Source organism: Lonchura striata, chromosome 1A (genome assembly GCF_050655825.1).
Source record: "Lonchura striata isolate lonStrDom1 chromosome 1A, ASM5065582v1, whole genome shotgun sequence".
NCBI lineage: Eukaryota > Metazoa > Chordata > Aves > Passeriformes > Estrildidae > Lonchura > Lonchura striata.
In genome coordinates this window covers 66,708,597-66,734,960 of record NC_140741.1, presented here as the reverse complement: position 1 = coordinate 66,734,960, position 26,364 = coordinate 66,708,597, and the positions used below count along the sequence as shown (strand labels likewise).

Sequence of the window (26,364 nt, the reverse complement as noted above, 5' to 3'; positions counted from 1 at the left end):
GGCATGAGAACAAAGAGATTTTATATTTTAATTCTAAGCTCATTATTTATGTCCCATTCTTAAAACAATGCTTGTTCCATTTTTAGTGCAGGTTTGCTGTTATTGTCACCTTTATTTCTTTCAGTGCTACTTCATAAATGTGTTGTTTTAGGGATATGGTTAATTTTATGAATTGGTAGGTGCTGCAGTTGAACAGATCCATTAGGATTGAATCTGAGTTTCACAAATGTAACTGGAGGTGAAGAGACCCTCTTGCATATTCTGATTTTCTGATCCATTCTTTCTCTGTGCTGTTCACATTTAATACAAACAATTCTTGGCAGCTCTTCTTTACACTTTGTTTGGCCTCAGGCAGAGATGACTTCTGAAAACATTTTAAAGTATCTCATAAACTGGTACAGTTTAGGGAAATAACATGCACTGTGAGCTGGTACTACCAATATTTCATCCTGTGCATTTGTAGAATTGCAGTAACAGACTGGCAGAGAATTTATATGAAGTATTCCTAAACTATGCAAAAAATTTTATATATTTTTATATATATATATATGTAATACATATATATACATATATATATTATATATATTATATGTGTATACAGGTGAATATTTTTAACTGTATTTCAAAACTAAGTATCTTTCAAGATGAAAATAAGTCTCTGAGCTCATCATCAAGCAAAAATCTTTATACAACAAAAAGACATTTCAGCATTCAAAGGAGCTGTATATTTTTTTAAAAGTGGGAAGAAAAGATAAACAGAATTTGTATTTTTAAGTTTTGACTTTTTTTGTTTAAGGTCCTAATTTCAAGTATGCAGTCTTTTTCCTCTTTAAAAGTCTCATCAAGAGGAAGGAGACCCTAGTGTGACCTGAGCTTTTTAAAATTCATGGCCACAGTTGCATGCAGCTTCCATAAATGGCACCGGGATGAAAATGGAAATGTCAGTATGATGGGAGAAAGAATCATAGTAGCTTGTATTCTTATATGGTGAGCTTGACTGACAGACCTAAAGGATTATTCTGGGATTCTAGCTTTAATAAGTGCTAAAGTGCACCTTAATTGCAGGATTACAGAGAAGTGACAGGCCATTTCCTTTTATTTTTGGAAGAGAATTGTTCCTCATTGTTAAAATGTTGAACTCATCTCCAATTATTAGGATATTTGTAAATGCCATGTAAATTTTGGTATAAGGTTGGCATCACAAAAGTACGTAAAATGTTCTCTTCTTGTGTTGAATTTAATATTTTAAATGGAATTCCTGAGGACACATATCCCTTAGAAGGGTATACTATGTAACATTACTGTACAGCCCATAAACCTGAAAAGGAAGACATTACGATTTTCACAGGAAAGGTACAACTTCAGTATCTAATAAAATTATAATAACAGAAAGAAATGTACATTTCTGGATAAAGGTAATTGCATGTGCAACATACATGGTTTGTGATTCTTTGGGTCTGGTTTTTATATTAATTACCAGAGAAGTGGAATCCTAGAAAATTACCAGGAGGTTTGTAATTCTGTGTTAGAAAAATCGTGTTGTTGGGTGTCTGGGTAACTTTTTGTTACAGATGGAATTTTCAGAGATAGCATCTTGGCAATACCTAAAAGTGACAGATTTCATATCAATAAACACAAAATGTTCACCAGGTTCAATTTAATATTACGAAGTTCATGTGTCATCTGAAACACAAGTGAACAATTGTGAGGTAGTAATTCGCCAACAGATTTCCAAAAGTAGAATTTAGTGTTGTTCTTTTTGCATTATGATCTACAACCAATTTTTATAAATCTATATAGACAAAATAATGCATCTTGAACACTGTTGTCATATTTCTGCCTGTTCATGGGAGCTAACCTGTCATTTCTTGGGAGGTTTCAGTGTCCACTATAACAGGGAGCAGCTGAACATTTGAAAATAGTATCTGCAATTCCCTGTATAAATCCCAATCTGCTTGGAAGCATTTGTAACACAGGCATTGCAACCAATCCTTGTTTTTAGCAGTGGAAGAGACACAGTCCACAAGTTATACAGCTTGGAAGCCAATTTTTTTGACTGAATTAGCCTTGGCAAGAAGATTTCATTTTTTATCCTTTGCTATATGTGCTTTGCAGGTGGCCAAGAGAAACAAAGACTTGCCCTTTGAATCTCACAGAATGGTTTTCAGTGACTGGATATCTGACTTGCCTATTCCTCCCTGAGATTGGTTTTCAGTTCTCTTGCCTCTTACAGCAGCACATTGTTGTCTCTAGGGGCAAGGGACAATTACTGGTAGAGCCACATGTGATCTGGATTTTCACTTGGGCCTGTCAATCACACTTTTTCATGTAATTATTTTGGGTATGAAACTAAAAATTTGACTCTTAACCATTGAATCATAGAATCTTTAAGGTTGGAAGCCTTTAAGATGATCAATATGCTATTAAAATGTTTTCTATTTATGTTTCATTTCTATTGTAGTTCTTACTTATGATTTTTACGTATTTTTTTAAATCGAATCAAATAATGAATTTATGTCCACTTATATTTTTGAAATTGTGATAATGTTTTGTCTAATAATTCTGTAATGGTGCATAACCTACTTAAAATTTAGTGTGGTCTATAAAATAATAATAATTTTCTTTCTACATATGTAGAGATTTGCTTTGTTTGAAATACAGAGATAAGCTTCTTGTGAAGTAGTTCCTTGTATTTCACCATAAAAATATGAGATACACCATAGCTAAATATCCATTTACTACATCCAGGTTATTATATTGTGAGTTATTTGATTATAGAAAGAAATATTATGGAAGTTATTTGTTGTGGGGTTTTTTTAATTATTATTTTATTTTCCTGCATAATGTGCCAAAACCGGTGCAGAGACAGGAGAAAGCCTAAGGAGTTAATTTACTTGCCTGTTTCTGAGGATTGAAGAAAGGAGACAGTCCCAATAAAATAGAACCAGATCAGACTTTTAATTCAGTATTTTTCAAGAGGCCCATTTAGGTTTTGAAATAAAATCAATCTGCAGCTGAAAACAGAGACCCTCAGGTCCTCTTTCTACCACACGCACTAGGAATTAGTCATGCATCTCCTATTAGTAAAAGCTGAAGTCTTGTTTCTAAATCCTCATTAAAACTGTATCCTGCTTATCACTGAGCAGACTATAGGAACTGCAGGCCAGAAGTAAGAGGTAATCCCTGGCACAAGGTTAATCTTCCCAGTGGATGCACCACATGCCCTCGCTGTCTGGGACCCACTCTCCCCATCTGCTGCAGGGATTCCTCCAGGAATCACTCTGCACTGGTGTTGCAGTTTGAGGTGAGGTGTTAGGCAAACCACACAAACCAGGTTTGCTTTTCCTGTGTGGTTATTCCTGCTTTACTCCCTTTACATCAGAAATACTGCTTCCACATGTCACTCACTACTTGATTAGCACGGAAGAGCTGATTAAAGTGTCAGGTTGAAAATAATGTGTCATGAGCGTGACAACATGACTTTGAATATATTTGGACAGCAACCAGCAGGAAAAAAGGGCTTCCCTTATTCCCTTCAATAAATATTGAATTACAAATAATTGATGGTTCATATACCTTAGTAATAATAAAATATAAATACTGTTGCTTCATACTCCCCTTTCGTGACAGTCAATTTTTTTCTGTTGTCTGAAGTCTTGTATTTATTATATATTATTTGATATGAAGTTTGGCAGTGAACATAAATTTTTCCTTTCTAGTGGTTCATCATATGTGTAAATAATTTGTTATGGAAAAAGAATTTTGACATTCTAGTACTCCAGTGTATCACTCAAGGGCAACAAAAACTTAGAAATACTTTTAAAAATTTGAGTTAGATGCTAAAGTGATTTTTATCTTGACCAGAATATTATTTCCTTGGTGAATTGTTAAAATGTTGCATGGTTTCTGCTTATCTTGTGTATCTCAGGCTAAGAGCTTCAAAAGAAAAAAGGTACCATTTGGGAACAGCAGTCTAGTGGAAGGAGTTCCAGCACATGGCAGGAATGTTGGAAGTAGATGATTTTTCAGGTCCCTTCTAACTCAGTCCATCCTATAATTCTGTGAATAAAAACCTTGGAAACACTGGGAAATGAAACCATGAGCATGACAATAGTACCCCTCCAAAAGAAACTCCCAGTTTAAATAAACTAGGAAAAAGTGTGTTATCATTTATTCATTGAAGGTCTTATGTGTGGATAACAAATAAGGTTTATTAAGGAATCCAGATATGGATAATCTGTTGTGTAAATATTTTAATGCGCTACATCCACATTCCTTAAATATATAAAGACAATAAAACATTTGTGGGCTTATTTTTCCTATTTAATTTAAATAGCAGTTACAGACATCCAAGACACTTTTATTACTTAAATTAATTAGTTCAGCATATTTTAAGATTAGCACTCTTAATATATTTTTTGTGATAGCTAACAAAACTGAAGGTACCCTGGTTTATTGTGAGGGATAAATGAATAGTGCAGGCTTGCTGCATCACAGATTGAAAAACAATAGTTTCAAGTCCCTGATTTTGTGTGTGTTCACTCCTTTAAATTTGGAAATAGATACTATGTATGATCTGTGCAGATAGCATGTGAGATTACTTTTTTTTCTTTTTTTTTCTTTTTTTTTTTTTTTTTTGTATTCTTCATTATTTTAATCAGGGAGTTATTTGTGAAAACATGTAATGAGTGAAGTAGACCTTTAAATTAATTTCAGTTTCAGCCTGTTTTAAATACCAAGGACTATGGCTTGGGGTAGCTATAAAGCAAATGTTAGTTGCAGCTAAGTCCCTAAGTACTGCCTGGTTGGTTCTGTATTAAACCTGGAAGGAAAATGCCAATGCAGAAACTTAAGTAAAGAACTCTAGGGTCAGTATTCCTTTTTATGCTCTGACAATTACAGTTGGGTTTTTTTCCCCCCTACAAGTAGATTGCTAAAGCTCCCTGAATTAAATTCGTATTTGAATAATCAGCAAAAAGAAATAGCTTTTCTAACTTGATGAAACAGCTTGTTTCTGTCACAATCCAGAAGGCCAAACAATTTGAGTATGCTCCATCGCAAGGAGGTATTTATATTTTGGTACTGGGATTAGTACCATTAGTTTAATTGGAAGGATGGTGTAGCATAATCACTTGACATCAGGCTGACCATGATTTCTGTCTAAAGTTATCAAAATTTAAGATAATAAGGTAGAATAAGGACTTTCTTTTTGTAGCCAGAGGTAAATTTTTTCTCTTTGAAAGATTAAATTGATTAGGTACATGCTATTTTGAAAATACAGATGTAAGTAATTCTCAATGTAAATTTAAAGCAATCTGCCTAAAAATAATGCATCAAAAATTATATAATAGCATACTCTCAAACTAAATATTTGAGAATCCATTTTGTCCTGGAAAGTTTATCCAAACTAGCTAATTGTTAAATGTGACATAAAGTTTTTAATAGGAAAACAAATAGTGGCAAATCTGAAATAAAACACACTTCTGTTATAATTCCAGGTTCTCTTCTAGACTTGTATTGTCTTAAGGTGCTTGATAAAAAAATTCAGATGTTTCTGCAAAATAAAAAGATTTTTTTTTCAGTAGTAAATACCTTATGCTTTCATAATTTCTCCTGAAAGTGGGTATTCTGAAATATTCTACCCCTGAACTGAAAAATCTTTATTTTAAATGAAACAAGGGTTAGCTATTTATAGTCAACATGATTGATTTTATTTGTATGTATTAGTGTGAGAGCTGACTGAAAGAGAGCATGATGAGAGTCTTGATACTTAACACTCAGAAACTTCCCTAGAATGGTAATTTTTTTTAATCTTTTCAAAAAATAAGTTTCTTTTTAGAAACATTTGTAGGAGGCTATAGAACGGAATTAATTATGTCCAAAATAATTGGGCTATTATTTGAACTGTACTATGCTTTTTTCTATCAGTTATTTTGTGTTGAAGAGTTTTCTCAGCAATTAGTTTAAGTACTTTTACAGCTTAGAGCTATATTTTAAATATTTTACATCTATTCTAACAATTTAACCTGGGGAAATTAAGTACTGTATTCAAGAAAACAGTCACAACTCACTAGCAATTCATGATGGGATTTTCTCTTTATCATATCATGGTGAAGCCTTTTGTCCTATACAGTAATTTGTTACAGGGATGAAAAGAAGTTACAGGGTTTACTTCATGATCCTTTGGAAGTAAATTTTCTTTTTATTGTTGCGGTGATATTCTCTTACCAGGTGCTATTTCTACTTCAAAATAGTTTTTCTCTATCAATCTAATTTTGGCAGAAATAGTATTTTCATTTCCACTGTCAACTTTCTTTTATAAGTATATTAACGTAGCATATCTGCAGCCATGGAGACATCCTAGTTTTCTCTGTTTCAGTGTTCAGCATGCTTCCAGAGAATCCCAGACTTCATGGTTACCATCTGTACTTCATTAAAGAAATGCACTGAATAGTTGTCTTCTAATCTTCTAGGTTCCTATTTGTCAGATACAGAAATTTACCTTCTACTTAATATTTAAAAAAAAAAAAATTTCTAGCATAGTTCTTTATTGCATAAATATATAAAAGTATATTTCATTATAAAATAACCCTTATATTGCTAAAATATAATTATGTCAGGGTGTTGTACTGACACACAATTCCCCATGAAAACCACATTCCACAAAAACAAATCACATGTTAACACTTATTTCTTTTTAAATGGAATAAAATATATAAAAAACTATTTTCCTGTTTAAGTTGAGGAAATAATTAATTTATTTCCTTTTTCCTGTTGTTGTTGTTTGTGCTACTTTTAAAAAAGAGGGAAACCTAAAAAACATTGAGTTTGAGTTTTCAATAGAACAATACAGGCCTTAGGCTGTGAGCTTTTTTCACATTGACCCCTCTAGGCACCATCCACAGCCAAACTTTCTATATCATGTCTTTCCTGTTCTTATAACCAGAAATTCATCTGCATGGACCACTGACATGACACAGTCTTCTTAAATACTCAGAGGATAGGATCTCCTACATGTTTAGAATTTTTAACATCACAGTGAGGTGTGAAAAGCCATACCAGAAGCCAAAGATATCTTACCTACTTAAGCTGGTCTTTGTGATGTGGCTTCAACAAATTAGAATACGATAAGATTAAATTTTCCTTCCCATTGATTTTAAAAACTCTGGAGTTGAAACAGAAACTTGCCAAAACAACTTTGTGTTCCTATTTACTTTCTTTTCCCAAAATGTATAACATTAATTTGTAGAGTTTGTACAAAAGCAGAAGTGTGAAAAACACTTTCCTAATAATGGAGTGGTGATTAGCATCAGCATTCAGCGTAGCTGCCTCTCTCTGCAGATTTCTTGACCAGCAATATGGTGTGCATCCAGAATTATCTTGGACTTTATAGCAGGTCCTGAGATTCCAGTGTCTGTTAGGCTGCTTGACTGAATTGTTTAAGCTGTACATACTGCCAAAATCTATTTTGGAGAACAGATGATTGCTGCTACTCCTCAGATCCCTTTCCATTTCTTTTGCTGTATTTTCTCTCTTATGCACAGCTTGAAATAGCAGTTAGTGTTGAATGGTCTTGTACCAAGAGGGAAAAGTTGGCTCTGCAGTAAGATTGGCAATATTCTTATGGAAAAAATAGGTAATGGTGGCCTTTGTATTTTTGCAATACAGACTGCTAAGCAGAACACCAAATACCATCTTCATTATTCAACTTATTAAAAATATAAGACAATTTAAACATCCACCAATAAATTTTTATCTGTGTTTCAGTTTCTTAAACAAGTAGATATGATGATTTGACTGCTAAAAAAAAAAAAAGTGCTAAATTGCTTGAAGTTATTTATATCTAACAAAAAAGTACCAATTTGTGTGAAAACTATTAAAGATGTTCTTTCTTAAGGACCTTAAATCATACTTTAAATGGGAGTGCAAGAGCTTTGGAGTATTCCTTGATTGCCCTGAGAACTGTTAATTCTTTTTTTCTCCTCTCCTCAAACAAGTTTGCTTTTTTTTTTTTTTTTGTTCTCAGTTGCTCCTTTCAGTTCAGTGTGTTGAGATCTAAACAAGGGAAGAGAGGAGAAGGGAAGGGGAAACCATGGCCTTCCCTGTTTTCCTTCCTTCTCTGGCCTGGCACAAGCTGCCAGCTCTGCTCTGAGCTGTGCAGGTGACACCCTCTGTGACCCTGTGCAAAGTGTAAAAAAGCAAATGTCCCTGTGCAGGCAACTTCTGCCTCCACTCTGTGCCCCTGTGGCATCTGGTGGTGTTGTCTGGGCTGAAAGGGGCTGAGCTGAGCAAAGACTTGTGCAAGTCCTTAAAGATGAGGACAAGGTAACTGGTAAAGCCAGTAATACAATATAAACAGCAGAAAATAACTAACCTGTATTGCCAAGGAGTACCTGATGCATACAGAGATATCTTCTGTGATTCAAAAAAGTGTATTTGAATAACAAGAGTTTGTTTGTTCTTTACTTGACCCACACAAATTATGAGGAATATCTGTCAATGACTGTCAATTTTTTCTCTTGGGCAGTGTGAAATATTTTGTATGGAACCATCCCCTACTAATTACATGCTTATAACTGTCTTGTTGTCTTGTCTTGGTTTTAATATCTAAGAGGTTTAATATGCTTATTATCAACAGAGTTATGAAAGATTTCCCCCTGGAAATGAATCTAGTTTTCAGCTTTGCAATGTTGCAAAAGAAATTTGGTTTCTGTAAAACTAATTTTTAAATAATTGGTCCTCATATTTCAGAATGTCTTGTTTTTCCAGCCTTTAACACAAAAGCTGTGAATTTTGCTGAGTTTATGGCAGCCTAGCTCTAACTTATGATTTTTTTAAACCTCTATTGGTTAAAAATTATATCCCTGTGTTATTGCACTTCGCAAGACTTACATGATGAATCCTTATAAATCTATACTCTAAAAATGCTTCATTGATTTTATTCTTTCAGAAGAAAGTGAAATAAAGTTGTTAAGTTTTAGATGGACAGGACATAAAAGTTAAGGTTCAAAGTATTTTATTCTGGAAAAATAATAACCATGATAGATTGTATATTAAAAAGAAAGGTAATAAATATGGATACTATTGGGATATCCATATTGATAAATTTATTATGGTTGATTACCAAGAAATTACATGTAAAATAATGAGTAGCTTAATATAATGAATTATATCTTCCATACTATAATTTTTGCATGTGCATTATCATATTATCCAACACTGTAGTTATTATTATTTTTAAAGCAGTATCACCTTCACAAACAGTATGTTTGGTTTTAGTTTTGAAGTGAAGAAGACAGATAATGAAGAAGAAATATTAACAAAAAGATTATGTAGTCATATGTGTCTTTGAATACACTTAGTGGCTTTTTGTAGATATGTCCAAAATTTGAGCCTTGCATGATTGTAACATGTAGAATATAATTTAAGGATATGACTACTGTTTATTTGTTACTGTGAACTCACTTTATTGCATACTGGATTTTTCTATTATTTTCTGAAATTGATCTGTAGAGATTTTTCATATCCCTTTTGGATAATAAAGAACTTTTGCCATACTTCTGCTTTATAAGCATCTTGTAGCTTTTGCATCCTGTCATCTTCAGTGTGTCCTTTCCCCTGGAGTGCCCTCTTGCTTCATCTGTCTTTTCAAAGTTCTATAGTAGTTAATTATTTTACATAATGTAGGAATTTGAAAATAAATACCAACAATTTAAAAATAGTATTAATTTCTGCTTTTTTTTTGTACAAATATTGATAATTTTTATTGTATAAGGGTAATTTTCAGTGGAAAAATTGTACTGGGACAAAACCCTGAACATTACCCGGTTGAAACTTTTACATGTATTTGCACTGAATTCTGGGTTAGTTGAATGAAATTGCATAAGCTATGTATGTGTTAAAGTACTTTTGTACTTGAAAGACCTATTTCTTAGCAAGACTTACAAGTTCATACAGGACATTTCATTGAGACCATTTGCTGCCTTTGCCATTGGAGCCTGTCAGGCCTCCTTCAAGTAAATGTTCAAATTTTCAACAAAAACTGAAGCATATGTTATAAAATCAGATCAGGACTTTTCCATTAATCAACATGGTAAGATTGGTTACTTCTAACAAGGTCAGACATCTCATTGCAAGTCAACTTTTCAGCTTGCAGGTTTTGGTTTCTGCAATTAGACATACCACTCTTTAAAACTGTTATCTGTAAAACTGCTCAGCCAGTAGAAGTATTTCATGGTAAACTATTTACATTTTTAACCTTTTAGTCTGTTCCTGTGAAAGGCTCTATGTCCTTGGTATCTCTTTATTTTCAGTACCATTTGACGTTACTCAGGCCCATTTAGGTCAGCACCTTACTTTATGTTGTTGAAAACTAATGAATAATTGTTGACTAGTAAGAGAGTAGGAAAGAGGGGAAAAAAACAAATCCAGACCTTGGCCTTCTCAGCTGGCAGCTGAAAATCAAAAGCACACTGGGGTAGCTCAGCATGATGGGTATGGCAAGTGACAGACTGTTCAGAGCTGAAGGAAAGATGATAACACAATCTTAAATTAGCAAATCTTCCACAAGCTGACAACACTGCTCAAAACAAATTAAAAAAAGAAAAAAAAAAAAAGAGACACATAGAGCTTGGCAAAGACAAAGAAGAAGAAATAGAGATTGGGAATGCCAAAAGGCAATTTCATCTTTAGAGCCTTTCAATTCAATCACTCATCATTTACCATGTGAATTCATTTCCAGAGATGCTTGAGGTTTTTTTGGTTAGCTCTAGAGGTCCAAAGAGGTGGCAATTCCAATTGCTATTTTCTGTTTTGCACGTGTTCTTCAGGATGGAAGGAGGTTTTGGTAGCAACACTGCTTGTTACAGATGTTTGCAGAAAAGGTGTCCCTGCCCAGCCGTGGGGGGTGGAAGTAAACAGTCTGTAATGCCCCTTCCAACCCAAACTGTTCTGTGTCTGTATGATTCTGTGATGCTGCTGTATTGCTATGGTTCTTTATGGAAGAACATTCCTTGTTAGAAATGACCAAATGGGATTATGTGAATCTCGTTCACAGTTTAAAAGCCTTTGTGAGAAAGTAGAAACTAAATGATCTGAGAAGGATTTAACACAGGCACTACTGAATTGGCAGTGTTGTTCCAAGGGATGTTTTATTTAGTATTTCTTAGTAACTTTTCTTCTGGGGATAAGAGGAGGCTTAGTTGTTTGGGATGTTATTTTGCTTGACTTGAAAGAAAAATCTCGAGGATCAGCATCTGACTGTGCATCTGACTGGAGTTTCAGCACAGTCAGCCTGGACATACCAAATACACACTTTGTACATTGCTTCAGGGTCATTTAGTTGAATCCAAATAGAAGTGCTCAACTCTTTGGACAGCATCATAAATATCAAATACTGTTGGTTTCATTCCTAATTTGCAAAGGCTAACTAAATCTTTCAGATAGTTGCGTATCTTGCAAGATATCTAGTATATCTTTTTCAACTTTTTAGTCAAGTGACATGTTGCTTTGCCTTCTTGCATAGCATCTAGCTTGATCTGAGTTTGCATATTGACAAGATTTTGTTCAGCAGTAATTGCAGGTCAAGGTAATTATTGATCTTACCTGGATATAAAACTAAATCTGATATTTTAAGGAAACCTAAAGATGTACATACAACGAGGTTACTATTACCTCAAATTTCCTTTAGGTTTTTAGAATCAGTATACTGATTGTATTTGGACTACTATTTCACCTAAAGCATATAAATAACAAGAACGGCTGCTAATATTGTTATATTATTTATATATATTCACCATTTTTCCTATGAATATACAGGAGTATTAATATTATGGGAACTTTAAGATAGTCACATTAGTAGGTAAAATTATAGGAAAAATAAACCTAAAGATCCTAAATTAGTGTTTAAATTGTGCATTGTGGAAGTTCTGGATGCCTTGTGATAGTAAAATATTAGGTAAATTAAGTGATTTTCTATTCTCAACTTATATGTGAGATAGAATTTTGTCCTGGAGATTTCATTGGTTCTAGCTTGAATGTAGTAGCATGGACAGTGAATAAATGAGATTTCATACCTGCTCTATAGCTAGAAAAAAATCAGTCCAGAAATAGTGTCCTTGCTTAATTACTTCTTTACTGACCTTAAATTTCATTTCCTGCAGTTGTGACCAGCGTGAGAAATGTATATTACTTAACCAGAAAAATATTTCTGCTTTGCAAATCTTACTGTAACGTGAAAATCTAACTTTTGACATATAGTCTGGATAGGTGCAACATGTATTGTCAGGTCAACAAATGTTGACTTGATTTTAATCATAGGGTTTGTATCTGAAATTATATTTTTGCTCACATGCAGACAAAATTATATGATGTTTGAGAGTGAAATAGAGTTTGCCCAGATACTTGCATAAATGTGTTTGCCAGTGAACAAAGATGTGGTATATATCACTTTGATTTCCAATGTTGTTGAGTGTAATGAATCAAAGCTCTTGCTGAAATCTGACATGCTTTTGTTCTTTACATAATAACTTCCACAAAAATATTGTAATTCTTAACTTAAAGACAAGGCATTTGATGAAATTGTATGTAAGAGTGCTTATTTGTGGCATATTTATAATTTCATCCTCTCTTAGGTTTTTTTGTCCTCCTATCCACTCTCCGTATGTACTTTTGATTTTTGCTTTTTCTCTGTGTTCTGAAAAATTGTTTTGAGAAAATGAAAAAATAGAAAAATGAATAGTTGATTACAAAAGTGGGAAAGTTTTCAACAGTTTAATGAGTTGTTCCTCTGACTTTTTTTTTTTTTTAAGCTTAACTGTTTCTAGTAGTCTTTGAGAAATGTAAATCTCACTTATGGCTGCCCTCAACAAGCTCCATGATGTTGAGGAGTCACTGCCCATCTTTGTTTTGTCTTTAAAGTAATAGTGGTTGTCCCTTATCTTGTGAAAGCCTGTCATGAAATCAAGCAGTTATCTAATATTATGTAGCATCTTAGATTAAATATTTGTACTACACGAATTAATTAATTGGTTAAGAATTTTAGTAATCAAATATTACCAAAATTTTCTTAGATTAAATATTTGTATTTTGGGAATTAGATTAAATATTTGTACTAGAGGAATTAATTTCTTGGTTAAGAATTTTGGTAATGCAGAAGGTATCCAGATAGTCTCCCACAAACTAGATAAGGAATTACCTGGGCTGACAGTTTGTAAGACTTGACTGTAGTAAAAATCTTGGTCACCAGCAAAAAAACCTCTGCACTGTTTTTTTGGTTCTTGGTTTGGGGCTTCTTGTTCTTTCTTTCTTTTTGTTTTACTTTATTATGGGTTTTTTTTAGGGCAAACTTAGCAAATAATGTCTAGTCTTTTAGACACTGTTTGATGTACATGGGTGTCTGAGATTGTGCTGGTCTAATAGAAAGTCACAGGATAATAGCTTCTTGCCACTAGCTTAAGTGAAAGGTGAAATGGAAACGTTTATTTTCCAGATGAGACATTGATTTAGTAACAGCTTTCTATTACTGCAAATTACTGATATAGAAGTTAGCATTTCCCCCTGTTTGCAGCAGCCTGGTGTGTTCAGAATGAGTTACACGCTCCAGCAGCTAAAAGCTGTTTGACTCCAATAACAGGCTTTTTATCTAAAATATAGACCACACTTACAGGAAATATAAAATCACAGTTATTATTGTAGAACAGTGTGATTCTTTCTTTCCCATCCGCCCTCCCCCCTTTTTCTTTTCTGTGATATGTGAGAAACATGCACACTCTGGAAATGGTAAGAAAACAGATCTGTTTCCTTATGATTTTCCTTATGATAATCCCTTTATCAAGAGTTTTGTTGCACCTTTAGCAAAACTTTGTTCCTTCATTTTAGATATGATAAAATAATTTTTTATGCTTCTTACAATGTTTATTTTTAAGTGTTTTCAACTAGTCTTTCCCTGTGGAGAGAGATTATTGTGTTGAAGCTGAGAGAGGGGGAGAACAATGTTAAAATGGGACTCTTTCTCAGAGTCTGGTAACTTCCTGCGCTTTTTTGGATTGTTTGAAACAGTAGTACTGAAGTGTGGTAAAATACATAATGCATAAATATACAGAAATATATAATAAATTGATCCAAAATTCTTAAGAATATATTAAAAGTAACCCAGTATATATTGAGTGCATATAATAGCATCACAGAATTAATATAGTATATTGTATATTGGTTACATGTAATCCAGCAAGTAGCTTCTTTAGTTCAATCTCTGACAACTTTTTTTCACATTTTGGAAGCAGAGAGAAAATAAATCAGAGACAATAAAGGCATGTTCTATATCATATAAACTTTAACTTCTGTGTGCTGATTATCAGCCTTTGTCAGATCCAGCTCAAATTTAAAGCAGAATTTTTACATAAAATAAGAAAATAAAGGGGGGAAAGTGTAATTGGGCAGATGAGTTGTGGGTGGTTTGTTTGTTTGCCAAATTTCTAAACAAATGTAGAGTCTTGATGTAGAAGGTAACATGTTTTCATTAACTTTTTGATTTCTCTAGCCTTGTAAACTGGGAAACACCTTTTTTTATCTACTCAAAGTGATACATGAAGTCCTCCATGTAGATCCCTTTAGGGTAACTTAAAGCTCTCTAAGGCTGAAGATTCACCTACTCCTTATAGCAATGACAGAGAGACTTTCTATGGTGAAAAATGCTGTATAGGGGATTCTCCAAATACATATTATATATCTTATATAGAGAAGAAAACCTTTTGGAGCATTTATCTTCTATTCTGGATGTTGTTTTTTTTATGTCATGGATAGTTTAGAAATATTTAACTTTTAGAATTTTCTATTCTAATAATTTCCTGATACCATTCCTTGAATACATTTTCATGATGTATTTTTCTGAAACACCATGAACTTCTGTAGAACTACATAAATTAATGATAATCAGAGAATTAAAATTCCATACAGTGCACAAGCCAAACTTCTTGGTGCTCTTTTTAAATAGCTGGTTTACATAAATTTATTCAAGTTTACAGAAAGCACAGTTGAGTGCATTTTTATATGTTAGGTATATTTTTGCATGGCATTTAAAAGAATATATAAGACTTTGGGTTTTAAAATATGACTGAGTTCTTTATTTGGAAACATGCCTTTTCTGTTTTAAAAAGAATGTTAGTCTCTAACAATATTAGAAATTTTATGCATCCACAAAAATGGGTGGAGAATTTACAGCTTCCAAAATAAAAAGTGTACAATTAATCTCCCAGACCCGTCACAATCCATCAGAAAGCATTCCTCAAGTGTGCTTCAAGAGTATGGATCTGTCTCCTCTTTGTAAATTTGTAATGGGATTTGAAGTATCAGAAGTCTGTTTTCATCATGTGGCAGGTTTTGAAGGGCTGCTCTCCTAGTGTGGGTTGTTGTTTTTGTTTTTTTTTTTTGTTTTTGTTTTTTTTTTGTTTGTTTTTTGTTTTTGAGATCTGGTCTGACAGAACCTCTTTTGATCTCAGATTTCCCCAAGAAGAACAGAGGAAGAGCCAGAATCTGGTTTTAGCTAATATGCACAATCCATTAAAAGATGATTAATTCCTGCATTAGCTACTTCTATGCTGTCATTTCTCAGTACCTCCAAATGAAGTCCTAGTAAATATCTAGGAAGATTTTTTTTTATTTAGCTGTCAGAAAATATTTTTAAATTCCATAATAATAAATAGACAATAATAGGAAGATTTCTATCAGAAAAAAAAAATCAAGTACTAGTTCTTTTTTCACTGTATAAGGGTTCTTGAGAAGTATCAAGAACCTTTTCCTTTGATGAATGAAAAAATGTACTAAAACCCTATTTTAAAAGAGAAAATAAAAAATCTCCTTGATTTGCAAGAACATGTTTGTAATGTTAATGATAAATGCATTAGTTGAGTTGTCTCAGAAGCCCTGATTAACTAATTTAACTATCCATATCCCTTTCATGTCACGCATAAAAGAGTACTTCTGTAATGGTCTCTTTCTAGTAATTCTTTTGAAATATCACAGAGAACTCATTAAATATTGAAACAAAACTTGAACAATCTTTCTAAGGCAGCATAAAGTTAGAAATTCCCTCCAGCAATATTCATATATTTTTTGAAAAAGTTACACCCTCATCCAGGGCAGCTTTAAATCTGACATGATGCAGTAGTGCTTTAGGAAAATTTATCACTCTATCTCTACCTTACCCTCATATGGTAATACTCTATGCATACTTATAAAAGTATATCACTTGAAAAATATTGTAGGTCATGAAGGTTTCTGCTGATATTCTGCTGATAAATAAATTCCTCAAAGGAAAACTTCCTGTATATTCAGGGTAGACAGAAACACCTCATCTAAAAATCTCCATCTTTTTTTTTTTTTTTTTGAGAGAAAATTCGATTTTCCAGTTCCACAGGTTGTTTCTTCCTTGATGATTACACTGTGTCCATTAATTCATTTGCAGTCTGTTACTGATTACTGGACATTAGCATCATGTGTTTGAAAAAAACCAATTTATAGTGAGTGTTCCTTAAGAATAGTGATGTTTAGTTTCTAAAAAGGAAGAAAGAGGTTGCTTTTAAATTATGCCATTTCAGCATATTAAAAAAAAAATAAATCTTAATTTGGATCAAAAGAAGTTGTATCACAGATCCATTGCCAGGAACTGAATGTAAATATAGATGTAATTGAGAGGATGATTGGTCTCAATTATTTCATATTCAGGCCTTTGGAAATGATGCTTGGTGTGTCTATATCAAGAGTCCAAAAACAGACAAAATACAAAACCTGTTCATGATACAAAGAGGGGTAAACATGAGAATAATTCTCTGCCACATAAGGAAGATTTCTAAAAAACTTGTGAATTATGCTTACATATTGCTGCAACAAACCTTTTCAAATGTATATGAAAAATTAAAATAAAATCAAAATTCAGACACAAAATTTTACAATGTTGTTAATCCCAGGGAAAAAAAAAAAAAAAAGAAAAAACAAAACTCTAACAGATCTATTTTTCCTGCTTCAAACCCCTTATTAAGGGTGGGTTTAGTTGTAGAAATCTTATTTTTACATCTTCTGAAGTTTAGAGTACTGGAATGGGTTTCAGGATATTTGGAGTGTTTTCCTATATGTTCAAAGCAGATGCTTTGGTTAAGATGAGCTGTTTGACTGCTGAGTTTCCAGTTCATCAGAGTGGATCAGGGAAATGATCCTGTGCAAGATGAGCTGCAGTGAGCTGCATTTGCCCAATGCTGTGTCTCAGCTTATGGGGTCAGGCTCTGCCTGCTTCCACACCACTTGTTTCTGACTGTATGATTGCCCACTGCTGATATGATATATGTTGAACTCCTTTTTCCACTCTGTTTGCTTGTTTGGGTTTTTTTGTATAATCCCTGTGGATGTACTCACCAGCTCTACTTGTGGTACAAGCATCATCTTTCACCATCAGTAGTTCTGCAATGACACTGCAGAAGTACCTCTGGCCCTTTCTGCTTCTGAGTTTTTGAACTGTCAGAAGGTGCACCTTCTAAGAGAATATTCAGTTAAATATAATCTTGTCTCTACTACTCATGTCTTTGATGTTATTCTCTCCACAGATCTTGTGACCATGACTCCTCATTGATAGGGCTTTTTAGATTATGTGTCATTAGTATAAAATACTGATGCTTAAAATGCATGATTTACAAGCTTCAATTGTAATGTCTTCTTAACCCCTTATTCACTTTACAAGTGTAGTATCCTGGTTACTCATTATCCAGTCTACATTTATTGAATCCACATTCACACTTCACTTTAACTGATGGTTAACTTTGAATGTTTTGCTGACAACCTGATAGATTATTTGAATTGCCTTCTTCCTTCCCATCCCCCAAACATCAAATCAATACATATTTAGAATTATTATATTTTCCCTTCATCATTCTTTTTTCCCTCCTTCACTGTTCATTCTAACAGCATTCATTATAGGTCTCTTGATATATGTCACTACTTCCTCCTGTTTCTTCCTAAATGTAATTCCTGTATTTGAATAGCAGTATGGTACTATTGTTAGAAATCCTTCCTGTCAATTCACAATCCCTTTCTTTCAGAATTTAATGATAAAGATTAACCATTCTCTTGGTTGTTATGCAGTACACTTTTACTTCTCTCAGTATTGTGTTTTATATTTCTGCATTCTCATTTACAGTGGTTGAGAATGTGTTTCTGAAAAGGAAAAACAAAAAATAAGAAGTTGCTATAGGAAATAGAACTACTAGTAGAAAGGAAAACTTCAGTTGTAAGGCATTTTCCAGCTCTTATTTTTGTCTTAATAGCCTTTGGCACAATGATCACACCCTAATATTTTCTTCCTTATGCCAAGCAACTGCACTGTTTGATCTCTCTTTAGGGAGTCCTGAGAGGGCTTGCAAATAAGGATAACACCTTTGAAACACATTTGAAAGAAGGCAAGCTCTAGTCAGAATATAAAATCCATCTATTGAATTGAGTTGTCGGAATGCATACTCTGCACTATAAAACTAAAGTAATGCATCTACTGAATGGAGCTGTCTGAACACATGCTCACCACTCTAGAAATAAGGTAATCTACCTTTTGCAGGGTGCACTAAACACCACTGCATTTGCCATGGGGAAAAAATATATGTAGGATATTTAGCTAAGTATATACTGAAAGTTACTTTCTGATAGCTTGTCTCTGCCAGAGTGCTAACTAAGCATTGTGTCAAAGCACCAATTTATACACAGAGAAGCAATTTAGTAGTGCTCATTTCTCAGGCAGTGTATTATTTAATATCATATAAAACTGCATGTATACGTAACATATCAATGGCTTTGTTTTTCTCCTTTCTGTGCTTTAGTACCTGGTAGAGCACATCAAAATTTCAAACTCTGGATTGTTTTTTGTTTGTTTGTTTGTTTGTTTGTTTGTTTGTTTGTTTGTTTGTTTTAATTACCTCCATTGATTTTTGTTTATTTTTGGTTTGGGTTTTTGTTTGGTTGGTCGGTTGGTTTTGGTGTTTGTTTAAAAACAGCCAGAAAACTAGCAGTTTTCAGATGGCATTGACAAGAGGACACACATAATTGTAAGTTTCACAGAATGAAGCAATACATCATCCTGAATTTGAACTGCTTTCTGGAAGATGTTAATGAAAAGACTGATGGCCATTAAAGGACAACTGTAGCTCTCTTTAGCAGGTAGAATACATTCTCAGTAAACAGAGGTGAGTCATCTTTCATTAGCTGGATTATTGAAAACACCTAGTTCTTGCTCTGGGATATAATTTTGATCAGACACAGTATTGCTGTACCAAACACTACACTGCATAAAGTGCAGTGTTTGGTATTACAAATTTTCTTTAAGAAGAGCATATTTACTATTATATATGTTCTACTGGGAGAAGGTGCATTTTCCTACAATTTAAAAATGAGGAAAATCTGCTTAAATTTTCCTGAAGGCAATATATTTCACTGCCTACTAAAAATAATTGTTACTAGGATAGTTGATGAAACACTTAACTACATTGTCGTGTCCTCTTCAGGTACTGATTTAACAGCTTTACATGTCAAACACTTTACACTGATATTTTTTTTCTACTATTTTACATCACAGTCAGTCTACTATTTTCATTACTACTAGGTCAATAATTATTGATCACTTGTCATTCAGATTAATTCACTATTGCAACTATGAATGAAGGTATGGATTGACAATGGAGAATAATTCCATTCCATTTTCATAATTTTTCTAGGAAGGTAGAAGCAAGGGATTTTGATACTTAAAAATGTGATTATTATAACTGTAAGGTGGCAACTTAGATTTCTTGTTTCAAAACCCAAATACTTAAAGCTTTTATTTTAAAAAAATGATGGATGTATGTACAAATAATTCATGAGTTTTGCTGGATGGGAGGGAATGCACAATCAAGGCCAGTTTCCTGCAGCCTTAACTCTCTGTCACCCATGCTGATGTCACCAAGGGGAGCAGTTGTCCAGTTTAAACGTCCACATCCTAAAAATTATCTACGCTTTTGACACTGTGAGATGCAGGCCACAAACTTATTCCAGTTGCCTTCCACTTGTAGTAAACTTAAGAGCTAAGTAGAAAATCAATGCCACCATTAAAGTCTGCCACAGGAAAAAGTGCAGGAGAGATTAAGAGCCTTTTATTCCCATGCCAGCAGTACATTTACGAATTCAAAATATGAAATTGAGAGTACCACCCATTTATTTAGAAATATGCTTAATAACTGTCACAAGTGGAAGACTCCCAGGAAAGAGTTCAAAGCAAAGATAACATATACCCCTAACATACCTTCAGTTTGCTGAAATTACAGGTGCTTCCTGATGAGGGAATATTTCATATTCCTTTCTTTTTTTTTTCCCTGTGTCAATAGGTTTTTGAAACCATATTATCCCTGTATCTTCAGAATAGGATTAGTATTGCAAAAATCAATAAAGAGTTTAATATTTTGTCACTTAATGCTGCTGCATTATAACTTTATGTTAGTTATAATTTTAGTTATGTTTCATGTTCTCCATATTCAATTACTTATCCTCTACTGATAATATAATATATAATTCCTTATATAATTCCTTCTCTGTGCTTTTGCATGAAGTGTGGCGCACAAGTGTCTCACATCTCTTCTTTTTTCACTGAAAAATTGTATAAACTTTGACCCTACTTTTCTCACTGATTTTTTGGAAATTATTAAGATTTGTACTTGATCATCATATGGTTTTTTGTGCTTCTTGTGGTCAAACATCACCAAACTCATGACTGTGTTATCTGGGCCATTGTTTTTTCCTTTGTGGGCAAGGTTCCTTTCTGAGGATTACCTGAGCCTACACTTCTCTGAATATCTTTTGTGACACTTGCTTTAGATCAATGTGAAGGAAGTTTAAGCTTAATTGTTTATTCCAGCATGAAAAACTGTCAGCAATCTCTGTCTTGCTGTTGTTGGGGTCTTCCCCAATTTTATATATTTTAGTTCCCAGGAGACAGGAAACCTGTCTGATTTGTGGAACTTATAATAAGGCTATTTTCCTTAGTACAGTTTTCCAAAGACTTTTAGTGATATTAGTGTGATTTTCCAGATTTCTCTCTCCCATTTCAACTAAATATGTACATATATCATCCTGACATCTCTCTCAAATACTGAAAGAAGTACTGTCTTGGGCAGTATCAGAGGAATTACAGTATCATCCATCCATTTTGAATTAGCTGTCCATTTTTCTCCAGTTTCCTTCATTTGCTGCTGCTTGTTTTTTCTTTGTATCTTCGAAGACATCACATTTATACTGCTGCTTTTTCACTTGCTGGTCTTTCTCTGCTTGTTTTTGTAATTCATTTCTTCTACTGATTGCCAGTATGCCACACAGTTTTTTGATTTAGCTGCTCCAGTGCAAGCAGCCTTATGTCCAGTCCCTTATGTCCAGTTCTTCCTTCCTTCCATCACACCTCTGATTCTAGCTTGATGTTAATTGCTGCTCTTACTGACATTTCCAATCTTTGGTTGGTTTTCTCAGCCATGAGTTATACTTTCTGCACACATTATATATATATATATATATATATATATATATATATACCTAATACAGGTTACATGTATGTAGGTAACATCAATCAGAAACAAATTCAGAAGAAAACCACTTGGATTTTCAGTAATTGAAATTCTGCTAATGTAGAATAGCTGTTACAAGAGGCAATTCCTTGTTTTATTTTCTTGACAGAGATGTGCACAGATTGTTTATGAAGAAAACTCCACTTAAAGTTACTGGAAATGCTGTGGCTCAGAAACACCAGCGATTGAAATTTATGAAAGAACAGAAACTACCTTTTGTGTTTTAATGTGTATATAACAGTAATGACTGCCAGATTGTAATAGATAACATGTTCACTGCAAGCTGAATATTGGGTCAAACAGTCTTCTGGTGCTAGCTTCAGCAGGGAAATTAATGTTTTCAGGGTCCACTATAAATGGATCATTTGAGCCATACAGAGTGCTCACTAATATGTCAAATGAGTACAATGTACCTGCAAACATAAAAACAGTGCTTCATTAAGAATAAAAGTAGCTTAAATTTTGTACACTGGTGTATTTATCACCTTTTTTAGAAGAATAAATAAAATAGAAAAGTATCTTCTAGATTCCATTAGACCAAATCCCTTTTTTTTTTTTTTTTTTTTTTTTTTTTTTTTTGTTGGTCTTTGATAAGTTTTTCTCATTTTGATAAATTTCTGATTATATTCTGGAAAAATGGTGATTGAAGTAGCTGCATTATTGTGTTTCCCATGAAAAACTCTGCTCCTGTTGTTCCTGTGCAGATACAGGATTTAGAAACTACATTCCTGCACCTAAGCCTTATGTTTCTGTATAATGTCCACTTAAGGTGCAGCATGTAGCCAGAGAAATACAAATGGGTGGCTGCTTTGGGAGATCAGGACATATTGTTCCAGAAACTTTACAGTGAGGTTAATTTTGATGAGAAATAAAGAAAATTTTCTTTATTATGTCATTTCATAGTATATGAAATAAAATTATTTCAAAATTTTGCATGTATGTCACCAGTCATGATGAATGGAACTATTTAACTCTTAAATCAGGGTAGCTCTCTCTGTGCCTTGTTTTTTTTGTCTTTTAAATATGCTTTTCATGTAGCCCAGTAATCAGTAATTACTGATTTTTTTTTTGTTGTGAATAATTACTTTCTACCATTTTTTAAATGCATTTGTTAGGGGAAATATTGATTACATTAGTTTATAAGATTAATTGTGGGATTGACTCTGTTTATATAGATAACTTCTGGCTGAACGAAGGCATTTTTGACTACTAGCAAGACTTAAATATGTTGTTCTAGAGAATTAATTGCTCCCTAATGTTCTGCTGTTTTGAGATTTCACATGACCTGGAAGAGTTGCCTGCTTGCTCCTTTCGTACTCCAATTTTATCAAATTCTTTACTTCTTTTAGTTTACTTCTGCTCATTTTCTGTTTCTGATCTGTTATTCTAATTGCTACTCAAGAATCCAATGGGTTGATCTCTGTGCTACTAAGGGTCATACTGTGAGAATTATTCAATCTGGGGTAAAATTTGTTGATGTTAGTAAATGTGTATTCTGTTATGGTTTTTACAATTAAAAATAACTTATTTGTCTTTCAGTAAATACACAGATAGAGTTTTGTATTTGACTTGTTTTAAAATGTTGGAATCTGTGATAGAGCTATTATGAAACCCTGATCTATTTACTTTATTGAGAAAACAGTGGTGAAACAAGGAATTAAGTCTTAGGCCAGAGCTTCTCCACTGTAGCAGCCTCTAACTGCCAGGTGTTATTTTTTGTTGTTTACCAATATTATATGGCTAAAAATTGGATTTCACAATAGTAATATCAAGCCAGGGTGAGATTTTTTTACTATCCCTCAAAGGTGTCACCACAATGGTCATAACCCAGAGAGGATGGCACCTGCCCCATCCTTTGTACACCTGCAATGCTGCTTGCACATATGCTGTGCACTGCTACAGTTTTTTAATTGTTCTAATCTGAAGTGAAACTGAGAAAGTTTCTGGGGCAGATACAGTGTTTTAAGGCTCAGCTCTGGAAACCAGTCAGAATCAGCATTTTCAGGCCACAAGAAGAATGTGTTTCACTGAGGTAGATGAAAGTGAAAGGTGTGGAGATGAAGTCCTAGGGAAGAAGCATGAATTATTTTTGGAGATATATTTCCTGACCATTGTGGAAAGTTTTGCTTGCCTAAAGGCTTCATAAATAAGTAAAAAAAAGCCAGTAATCCTACTTGTACAATAAAACAGATGTGCAGCTCTGTGTGACAGATGTGTGTGTGTCTGTGTGAAAAGGTTACACCAATATGAAATTTTAGTTTATTTTTCCTCTCCTCAAAATCAGTCGGTTAACTGGAAGAGGGGAGAATGTTTGGTGTAAAGGTAGAAAGGTACCATAGAAGATCACTCTGAATTTAGCACTGTAAGAGACACTGAACCAAGTCATCACCACGTTTTTGGATTGTCCCTCTGAGAGATTATAACAATAATGTCAAAAACAACTGTTTAAAATATTTTTAGCAGCAGAAAAGCCATAGTGTGGAAAAAAACAGTGGAAAATCAAAATTATTACTTCAATGTAAAAATGAACATGATACCTGTGAAAATGATACAGAATTGGAAAGCTGTTATTTTGAGAAGATCAGTACAAAAACTTTGAATAGAAGCTGACAAGAGAAGTGAAAGCTTTTTGCTAGAATAAGATGAATATAAATCAGAGACAAATCAAATCTGATCCATAAATGAAAGATTGCTCAATGCATATGATCAATATATAAACAAATATCAATATGTGAAAAAATGCAATGAAATGACACCAAAAAAAATTCAAACAATTAAAAATACGGTTCTTGCAAGAATAAGATTAATATGAGAATATGCAAAATAAGTAAAAGAGATCATTGCATTGGAAAGATTGGGGCATGTGATAACTAAATAAGAATAATGCTATGCTGGTGTACTTATTTATTTTATTATTATTTTAATTTGTTTAAGTTATTCATTGAAATATGCTGTTATTTGGTTACCTTGTGGCAAATGCTTAGTTCTTCCTTCTTTCTTGAATAGCTTTTTTAAATTATTGCAAGTCACAGGAAGGTGCTAGGGAAGTGAAGGAAGTATTTTGGTATAGAGTTTTAAAGACTATTGTATACAATCTTGGAAGATCCACATTCTAATTCTCCACGTCATCTCTTTTCAGTAACTTATATTTTTTTTAAATGACATATTGCAGAAAGTTATTTCTGCTGTGTTCAAGAAATTCTGAATTAAACTTCAAGCAAAGATGTGTTTTGAGTGTGTTCAAAGATGAAGGCACGGCTTGAGAGTTAAAAATCTTAGACAATTCTATCAGTTGTGTTGTTTATAAATAATTGAATCCTTTGTCTTGCAAGAATACGCTGTTTGATAATACTGACTGGAAAGTGGGAAGCACAAGAGAAAGCTTCCTGGACCTTTTGTTTCAGTAGAGTTGAAGAAAATTAAGATGTTCCATGTTATTAAAGCCACAAGGCAATACTGACTAAAATGAATGTCTGCCTTTCTTCTACCACACTATGCTGCTCCAGAGGTTGCTGTAAGGATGCTTTAGAAATTTTCTGTTAAAAAATGCATCATCACTCTCTGTAGTTGGAGAGGGGTTGTTATTTGGGATTTTTGGTGCAATAACTGTAATGACAGTTTGTTTACAGAAATGTGTATCAGTTCTTTATGGCACGGATAAGTAATTTATTTGCTGTTTATGTTTCAAGCTCACTTCTCTGAAAGTTGGTTTGACTTTTTGACACTAGTATTGACTACTGAAAATAATTCAAATATCACCATTATGTGCAGATAGAGGTACAAAGGAAAAAAAAAAAGGTAATACAGTAAAATCTGTTGAACTCTCAATAAGGGACTGATTGTCACTGAGCTAAATTCATCTTTTATCTCTGAAGATTAGAATTGTAGTCGTGCTGAGATTTCTTTGCTACTTGCTCAGATAAGTTATTTGATTCATAGTCTCTCATGAATGATACATTACCATTTTTATGCGTTGTGATAGTTAAACTTTCAAAAGACAGAAATATTGCCTGAGTGTTTCAGAGCTGAGGGTCACCATGAAGTCACTAAACTGAACCATGAGGCGGATGAGAATTGTCATGTCCCATCCCTGGAAGTGTCCAAGGTCAGGTTGGATGGGGCTTTGAGCAGCCTGGTCTAGTGGAAGATGTCCCTGCCCATGGCAGGGAGTTGGAACCAGAGGATCTTCAAGGACCCCATCCAACCCCAACCATTCCCTCATTCCATGATTTCGTAGCACTCTAAAGAAGAGCAAACCAGAGTTCTGCATTAGAACTTCAGCCTGTTTTTCTGTTAAATACACTCTGAAGACCTTACAAATAATTACAGGATAGCAATGCTGACATAGTGGCTGAAAGTGTTAGTATTCAGTTTTCTTACTCACATTGGAGAGAAAACCCTCCCACCTAGAATTCCAATATGCATTAATATCAGGGTTACTACTCACATCACTAAATCTTTATTTTTATGTTGCTGATGTATCTGCTGATTCAGTACTAACTAGGAGATCCCACTGAAGACTGCATTGTTTGCAATATTTAGGGTAACAATGATAATTAAATCAGCAAATATAGCCACTGGATGGAATGGTGAATTCTGTCCTGATTTCAAGCCAAAAAAATTCTAAAAAAGTAAAATGGTTTGCTTGGGTTTTTTTGCATTTTTTCAGAGACAATAGTTTTATAGTTTTAGGGTGTTTTATGTTTTAGGGTATTTTCGTTTGGTTTGCTTTGTTTTTTTAATTTTT

General features: G+C 33.5%; 1 protein-coding gene and 1 long non-coding RNA gene across 7 annotated transcripts in view; both read left to right on the top strand.

The window, feature by feature from the left end:
• LOC146763514 (uncharacterized) lies at positions 1–16,963 on the top strand. The gene is made up of 2 exons (XR_014952270.1): positions 1–8,457; positions 10,099–16,963. It is a non-coding gene; the product is annotated as an uncharacterized LOC146763514 (long non-coding RNA).
• Positions 1–26,364, top strand: part of CACNA2D1 (calcium voltage-gated channel auxiliary subunit alpha2delta 1) — a 357,434-nt gene that overhangs the window by 207,188 nt on the left and 123,882 nt on the right. The window lies entirely within an intron of this gene.